Raw genomic sequence first — 9,059 nt, forward strand, 5'->3', positions numbered from 1 at the left:
ATAACATTTATAAGCCTTACCAACCATCAAACGTGCAAAACTATAAATACCAGCTTGGGTCCATTGTAGAATTCTTTCCCTGTAGATGAAGAGGATAATCTTCTTGAAGAATCAGCTATGTCTAGAAGGAAAGCATTGCCAATTTTCGAATGTTATAAATCTCAAATTCCGAAGGAAAAAAGATATATTTCCAATTTGGTAACATGTATTATTAACTGAATCTAATGACCAACTGGATTTGATTCAAAGAAGGAATTGCAAAGTAAAAATACAAGTAAAGACTGCTATCTGGGTTTTGATTCAAAAAAGGAAATAAAAAAAGTAAAAGGGTTTTGATTCAAAAAAGGAAATAAAAAAAAAATTAAAAAAAAAAAGGATTTTCATGGAACCAAGAGGAAAGGAGGGATGAATTAGGGTTTTGAATAAAAAAAGTAATTAAAAAGCAATTATACACTATTCTTTTGATGGAACCAGAAAGAGAGGAGAGAGGAATTAGGGTTTGGATTCAAGAAGTTAAAAAAGAAATGGTGGAAGAAAACAAAAAGAGAAGGAGAGAAGAAAGAAAACAAAAAAGGAAGGGGAGAAGTTGCAAAAGAAATTGGAACAAAAATGAAGGAGAAGGGTCAAATTTCAACTTTTGATTCTCGGTGGGTTAGATTCATATTCAGACTTTCCTTTTTGCTTTTTCTTTTTGGTTTTTTGTTGGCTAGTTATTGTTAACTTCACTATTCCGTTACTTGCCTTTTTTATTGTGCCAAGCCAAACAATGCCTTAAGTAGTGTGCAGGGACCGCAGGGTTATTAACTTCAGAGGATTCGCGCCCTAAGTTGTTACCACCACCAAGTAAATATGTATTATGTATATCCCATTCCGTCTTCAGTATGCCGAACGATGCAATCAAAAGGAGCAAAGCAAGACTTGGATAGCAACCACATCAAAAACAATATCAACATGCAGTATGCACATTTCTAAAATACATAATATTTTCAACTCTATTGGCTTTACTACAACAGCTTACAGCTACAATCTGGATGCACAGCCACATCAAAAACATGTACATCAGTCCAATGACTGGCCTTGCCACTATCTTGTTGACATTTGCAAAGTGAAAACTAAGAATACAGTGTATTTCGGTGTATTTTGGCAAGCTAATCAAAAGTACTGAACTTTACGAGAATGTATCTTCACGATCACCTTCTGCAGAATCACCCTCCTCCAAGTTGCTGAACTCTAAGAAATGAGTTGGCCTATGATCCTCGTGATAGTACTCTCGAGGTGTTCCCAGCTTGATACCATACTTCATGCTCACTGTGTGCTTCACCCCCATGAAGTTGTAATTCCATGGACCATTATCCGGGATCTAACACAAGCCACAAAATGACCTAGTTAGATCATTGAAGACAAAATGAAAAATAAAAAATGTATACCATACACAACATGAATATCAATGATGCAATTGTACAGTTTCCAGACAGAAGGAATTCTTGACATCAAAAACACAATCTAAACAAATTCTTACCATGTAAAAACCAAGGAAACGATCACTCAGTAGCATCTGGACCTTTTCATAATGTGTTGGCAAATAACCATGAGGATTGCTTCCAGTGTCCTTGTTGGCACGCCCCCACTCATAACCTGTTGGGGTAAGCTTATATGCAGTTAGCGAGCAGGAACCCGGAGTAAAACTGCAAGTCAGAATGATGCATTTTTCCCCATCCCATTGCTTGTAGTTCTCTAGAACCCGAGCATGACTAGTGAGATCCTGCATCCAGTAAATTGCTTGGTTCAGAAGGACAAATCATGGCACAGCTCAATCCCACTACTAATGTTAACATATATAATTAGGAAGCTAAAAAAACCACTTATTATACAAAAATCAATTAAACAATTGAGAACAGAAGATGAACAAAACAAAAACCTGTGGTGACAACTGGGGAAGCTCATTTGGTTGTGTGTGCATCCATCCCAGAGGCTCCAAATCAGTTAGGAAGTCATGCTCAGGGAGAGCCGATGGGAGATGAACTTGCTGATGGGTGCCCCACTGTGGTGGCATGGCAATACAGCGAATTTCCTTGACCTGAGGATTATCTGGAGGACTTATGCCGTACAAGTACCCCGAAATTTGAGTCCGCAGATCTGCAATGCATATGAACTTCTTCAAGATGTTCTTGGGCATGATGTAGGTGTAGCCTGTTTCCTGCATCATCAGTTAACTCCAATGTAAGCAAATATTAAATATTCAAATTTCATAAATTACTACAAGAGATAGGTGAAGAAGTACCTTTATGTCCTCTGAATTCACATATATATGATTCACTCGAAGATAAAGGTTTGTAGCTGAAATTGCTCTCACACGCCAATCAGTCTTGGACCCAAAAGCAGCTTGTTCATAAGGACTTGTGGCGGTGACAATGAGTTCATCACCATGCACATTTGTCGTCCTTGTAGTGACTGCTGTTAACTGACTCGCTTCTTTTGCCTGAACACAAAAGTAAAATTAAATCTCTAACTGGATACACAACCACATAAAATATATTTATCATAATTATTAGAAAGAAAACGGCACAATTTCACAAAATGAATATATACACACACACACACACACACACACATATATTAACAAGAAATCACCTGTTTCTCAATCTCAGCAATCTGTTGTCTCTGTTGTGATGGTGGAGTAATCTCAGCTCCAACTATTATATCACGAATCTCAGATTGTGTCAGTGCTGATGTGTTCACATTGTTTTTCTTGGCATAGTCTGAGAGTATAAGATCTCTTAAAGCAACTTCAACCTGCACCATACAATATCTTAGTGTGCTTTGCATATGAAAATCAAGAACAATTCTTCACACATAGCAATTATTCACAAAATTCAAGGATGGCAACTCAAAGTCAAGACAAGACTTTGTTGAGTAAATTCGAATTAAAAAGTCAGTCAATTTAATCCTTTTAGATCAAGTGGAAGCAATCAGTCAACCTATGCACACGACTACACCAGTACCTAAACATGCAAGTGGTTAAGTTGACATTACCTTCATCCATTGATCATCCGTAAGAGATGGCCAGATGTGGTGAGGCTCAGTGATAATTGTCTTGTCAGGCTTCAATAACATCTTCGCTTTCTCATTGTTAACATGAAGTGCACGCAGAATTAGAATGAGTCTGGAGAATGCCGTGTAAGATGAAATACTCTTCAACCAATCATCATATATATTGAACAAAACCATTTGTGGTTCTGTCGCCTTCAGAATCAGATCACCAAATTTCTCAATCTTTAAGCAAGCTTGGAATGGAAGTTGCAACTCACTTCCTTTAATAACAATATTAGGGAAATCCAACAAGTGAACCTCCAAGGGATCCAGCATTCCTTTACGAGTCACAATGATTTGCTTTGGCTGTTCTTCCACAGGCAAGGAACGCACAAGAGCAGCCACTTCTTCTGCTGCTTTCCACTTGGCCAGCTGACCAAGTCGCTTTTGTCCCGCCCATACACTTGTGTGAATCACCTGAAAGAAATATGAATAACACACTTTATGTTGAATAATGATAAAGAAGAAGACTATTACTTTAATTTCACTTCATAACAAAAAAAAAAAAAAAAACCTTCAGAAACAGCTGCCCTGTCCTTGGATTAAATATGAAGATTGCACCATTGATGGATTTTGTTGTGAGATTTCCTTCAAATGTCTTGTGGATTGTGACACGATACACATTTGTGTCATCAACAAACCAAATTATTTGATTGCTGAATATCTCCCCATAGTTTTGAGATGATAAATATGGCTCTGTGGGCTCAGAAGAATACAACTGCAACCCTTTCCTTATCCGCTCCCTCAAAACATATAAAGCTGGATTTGACTGCATATACACAAAAGGTAATTAGTCTACTGCTCTGAATCTATAATCTACTAGTTTATTAACTTATCTGTAGATGTAGAACATTTAAACAATAAATACTACAATCAAGCACACCTTCATAATCTTATTCATAGCTTGATTAAGCAGGCGTTTTGACCCTGGAAACCAGTTCCCGAAAGCAGAATGCAAGTTATATGCAAGATCAATGCCAATCATAACCCCTGCAATGAAAACAACAAACTAATTAGCCTGAAAACAAAAATTTAACAAGTTAGCTATTACAAAAAAAACACAGATGCTATCCCAGTTGGTGACAGATAGATAGACATGTTATCCGTAGTATAATCCATGAACTTTGCCCGGGTATAGCGCTCAATATCATGAGAATCATAATCTCCCCAACGGAGCTGCACATCTATCCAGTATTTATTGCTCGCTTTTTGGTCAAAAACATCCTTTGATTCGGCAACTAAACTGGGTTTTGACATGGGCCATCTATGGGCTGCAAACAGAAGGATGTCAGCACAAGAGCTATTCATTTTGTAGCTCTTCCGAGGATGGATTGTTTCCTTCTGCACAATCTCAATTTCCAATGCATCCAATTCTTGATCCAAAACCTGGCAGAGATCCATTACCACACTCTCATGAATCTTCTGCCACAAATGGGCACGGAATATCTGAATTAGTGATATCTTAAGAGTTGGTATTTGCATAAATATCCCAGTCAAGTCTAATTGCACTTGGAATCCAACATAGACGTTGGCCTTATTTATTGTGGGCGACAACCAAAGGGTAAACCGACGGTTAGGAATCTGGTTGAGCCCAGATCTTTGAGCATTTGTCAGTTTCTTGTATTTCATGGACTCCTCAAAACCTGAAGCCTTTTCCCAGAAAAGACCCTCCCAAGTTGGAAAGCTGAAATATCAAAGATAATAAGTTAATTACCGAAATACTTGTCAATGCAAACTCTCAACCTTAACAATTTGTGAACACTTTCAACTATTGGTAGAAATACTGATTGCCACACACCAAAGTGACTTCTTGTGAGCCTAAACACAGTCATCTTATAAATGATTTCATTGGTTCAATAAATCCCAAACCTTCTACAAGGAGGCAGACAATATGCTGTGTATAAGCTAGATTGTACTTTATATTATAGTTTCTTCTCTGTTAAGTCCATTGAGTAGCCCAAATTAATAATTAGCTTATGATACTAAAAAACACAGTAATGATTGTAATAATGGAAACGAACCCAAAAAAAAAAAAAAAAAATACAGAGGGGAAAGAGAAAACATACTAAGTTCCCTTGAATAATGTATGTTCCAGAATTCCTTCAACACCCCCAAGTGCTTGGATAACATCAGTACGATAGTTATTCAAGTTCCACAATTTCCCATCATGCCTTTGGTGCGTCCACCAAAATGGATTTTGTTTCAAGACTTGATACTGTTTGAAATCTGTCCGAACTCTCCATCCTTTGTCATATGCCAGTGTATGTCGGTCTTTCTGGAACAGAGTATTGATTCGAGGTATTCCACGATCCCATGAATCCTGTAGAATGAATTGAAATAAACAATTAGGCACCCTACTAAAGTTAACTATGTTCATGCGTCACAAAATTAATGTTGTTGACCAAATAATTAGTCAACAGCTACAAATAGAATACATTCCAATAGCACCCATCCCACATACAGACTGATGAAGTGATTTCACAGAAGCAACACATAGCCAATAGAACCCTGATAGAAGGAACAATGACATCTCCAAGTAACGCAAAGCTAGGACCAGCAGTTTAACTGATGGTCCCACACCACCAATATTAAATGCTAAAAATGTGAACAATTAAAGTGTTAAACCCATTCCCCTTCTCCATCATGGAGAACAAGGAAAAAGAAAAAAGAGCCTAATGACCACAAAAAGAGGCAGTAAATAAGAAATACTCACTTCCAAATCTTCAAGGGTCAAACGCCTATTTTGTGACTGAGCTTCCTGTCTCTTAAGTGCATATTCTGCCCAAACTCTCTGTGAATCAATGAACTCGCTCTCCCATGGCTGTTAAGAAGCCAGAATGATGATTAACACAATAAAGTAAAATATATGCAGGAAATATGATATATGGATATGAGAATTCCTATACCTGTATGTAACGATAAAGATTTGGAATCAGCTGGTCCTCTTCATGACTCATTCCAGCCCTAAAATGTGTTACACCAACATCTGTCTGTTGACTGTACCGGAGATCACTTTGTGGAATTAATATATGACCCATTGATAACATGCCAAGCCCTCCAATTTCCTTCGGTGTGTAGAAAATGACAGGAGGGAACCTGAAAACAAAAAAATTACATTTAGGAAGACCCCACTAACATAGGTATTAATTGAAATATAATAGCTTGCATGACGAAGAACTTTACCTGCTAGGCATCTTTGAATTCAATCCAATCTTTATACGGGTCTGAATTTTATTTTCACACTTCACCAGCAAGTCTAACAGTTCTTGTGTATGCACTGTTGCTTCACGGAAGTATGTCATCAGGCCTATAAGAGCCGTATTCCATTTGTTGACAATTTTTGTGTGAATGTGGTTGATCCTGAAGACATAAGAATTTGCCTAACACGATTCTCAAATACCTTCATATGTTCATCATCAACTCGTAAGAAAGTGACAGCAGTTCTTTCCTTGGTCTGTTCATTCTGCAGATTCCAAACACCATCTCTTGTGTTGCTGAATGCCTCTTGGGTCATTCTTATCTTAGGCAGTATACGAACCTCAAATCCACACCTACATATCAACAGCATTTATTATCTATCATGTATCAAAACCAAAATAATGAAAATCAAATCAGGAGGTGAAAGAACAGAAATATAATTTGAAATAGAAAACTGGGGGGCAGGGACAAGCTAAACTGGGAACCTATTTTTTTTTGTTTTTGGCAAACCATGGTTGAATAAGGTCCAAATCAAAATTGTCAACCACAAAGAATTGGTCAATTCATGACTGTGATGCTCACACAAAAATGAACAAGTAAATAACCTAACCAGAATCATGACTGAAGAACACAGTATGTAGACCAGGAGAGAAGAATCAAAAGGTGCAAGAGGGATTACTTGTAAATTTTTTTTTTTTTAAGGGTGCAAGAGGGACTAAGATATGACAGTAGCCAGTAGAAAGGCAAGCTTATTATTACTCTACACAAAATCAATCATACAGGAAAAAGATGATCAGAGAAACTATAACAAAATGTACTTACATGCTGAAAAGCAAGTTCGGATTATCTTTGCTATAAACAGAAACGAAGCTGTTCTCCCACTCCAGAGTTGTGATACTTCGAGGAAGCCGGTTTTTCATATCTCAGGATACGCTTCTCCCAAGATTGACTGAAAAATAGCAAAGCAGTCAGATTTCCTTAAATCTCTTAAAAACCACTGCATTAAAGACTTTTGCATAAATTTCTGGTTAAGGCAAAGTAGAATAAAATCTTACCATCATGCTTCAAGAGACGCATTCTTGCATCTCTTGGCCAGCACTTATTGTTATACCCAACCATGTTTTCATTATTAGGATCAGGATGCTCAGTAAGATATCGCTGGATAAGATCACGAGCCTCTTCATGAGTAAAGCGGAACAATATATGCACCTTGTCAATATACCGAGAGTACAACCGTATTGGATGTCTCGTTTCTACTTTGGTGTCCCAATAAGTAATGAACTCATTAGGCATCTGTGGTGGACCAGCAATTTCACTGGCTCGAGTCAAACCAAGAAGCAAGAGATCCAGCACAAGTCCATAATATTGTACGACAAAAGAAGCAAACTGAAGACCGCGTATAAGCCCATATGAGTTTGTATGACTCATATCCTTATACGACAACACCACATTGTTCTTTGCAGTCACATAATCAGCAATATTATGATCAAGCACCAAACGTAGAAGCCTACAGAAGTAATTAAAAAAAAAAAAAAAAAAAACAATGTTAACATTCAGAAACTTTATGCCAAATAGTTCACCTGTTGAGCATAGTCAAATCAATCTTTTCGAAGAATTTCTCAAACTTAGTCTGAAGCATCACCACACATTGTCCTTCACTAGTGTCCCATACACTTTGCAAATTATTTATTCCCTGGCACCATTTATAAACTAAAAGCGGTGGTGGCTCCGAATCTGCAGGTTTAATCCAATTTGGAAAGAGATGGCGCTTGTCACCCTCATACCACAGATATTGGTCTAGATATGCATCTGTAATCTTTTCAAGAGGTTCAATCTCGTAAACTGGAATCAGATAGCTGTACAAATCCATGAACTCAATTCCAACCTGCAAAATATAATATTCTCAATTATGTTCATGTTTTTAGCAGTGAGTTTCAGATGCTAAAATAAAACTCATTCTCAGGTATCATAAAACATACTTCTTTGAAAGCACGTTGCGTAAGCAGGTGACGCTTAATCCGTGACAAAGCTTCATGTGGATTGTCATAAGCTTGTTCAATGAGGCCCAACTCCTCTCTTTGTAGTTGATTTAACCTCACAGCCACACTATATGATTCCTTCAACCTTTCAAGAGCAAGGATCAGAAGCTTCGTATCATGCTTGTAAGACAATGGAGGGAAGGGAATAGGGGAGAACTTTCTTGATTCCAACCAATGCACAGTGGTTGTATAAATAGCCACCGCTTCTTCAGGAGTGACATATGGACCATCTTTCAAATAATTATGCTGGCGTTCCTATAGAAAGAGTGGAAAAAATTATAAGCAAAAAATAAATAAATAAACCAAATAAACAATCATCAAGGAACAATTCAATATTCAAAAGTATCAAATGACGGGCAATAAGTTTCTTATGCAGTAAGAAATATCACCATTGTATGAGTTGTCACACGTGTACAGTTAGTATTGTATGAGTTGTCACCTACCCCTCATTACCATATATAGAATTATCATGTATAAGATTTACTTGTTCTCCACTCACCTACTCCCATAGCTTCCCCTATATAAACACTGTAATACCCCCACATTTTAAAGGATTAATTAATTGAAATTAATTACTATTATTTTATTTTTAATTGATTTGTTTGATTTAATTGTGATTGATTGATTTTTTTTTTATTATTATTATTTTTTTTAAATGATTTGTTTTATTTAATTAAGTGTGTAAATTAATTGTCTTGTTTTAATTAAACTATAGTTCGTAATTATGTTTGT

The 9,059-nt window shown here is 36.9% G+C and overlaps 1 pseudogene; it reads right to left on the reverse strand.

Moving 5' to 3' along the window:
* Nucleotides 1-1,128: 1,128 nt before the first annotated feature.
* LOC132306054 (pre-mRNA-processing-splicing factor 8A-like) lies at nucleotides 1,129-8,836 on the reverse strand (annotated as a pseudogene).
* Between the last annotated feature and the right edge of the window lie 223 nt (nucleotides 8,837-9,059).

Source organism: Cornus florida, unplaced genomic scaffold (assembly GCF_030987335.1).
Source record: "Cornus florida cultivar Cherokee Brave unplaced genomic scaffold, ASM3098733v1 CherokeeBrave_3.0.0_Hap2_Chr05, whole genome shotgun sequence".
Taxonomy (NCBI): domain Eukaryota; kingdom Viridiplantae; phylum Streptophyta; class Magnoliopsida; order Cornales; family Cornaceae; genus Cornus; species Cornus florida.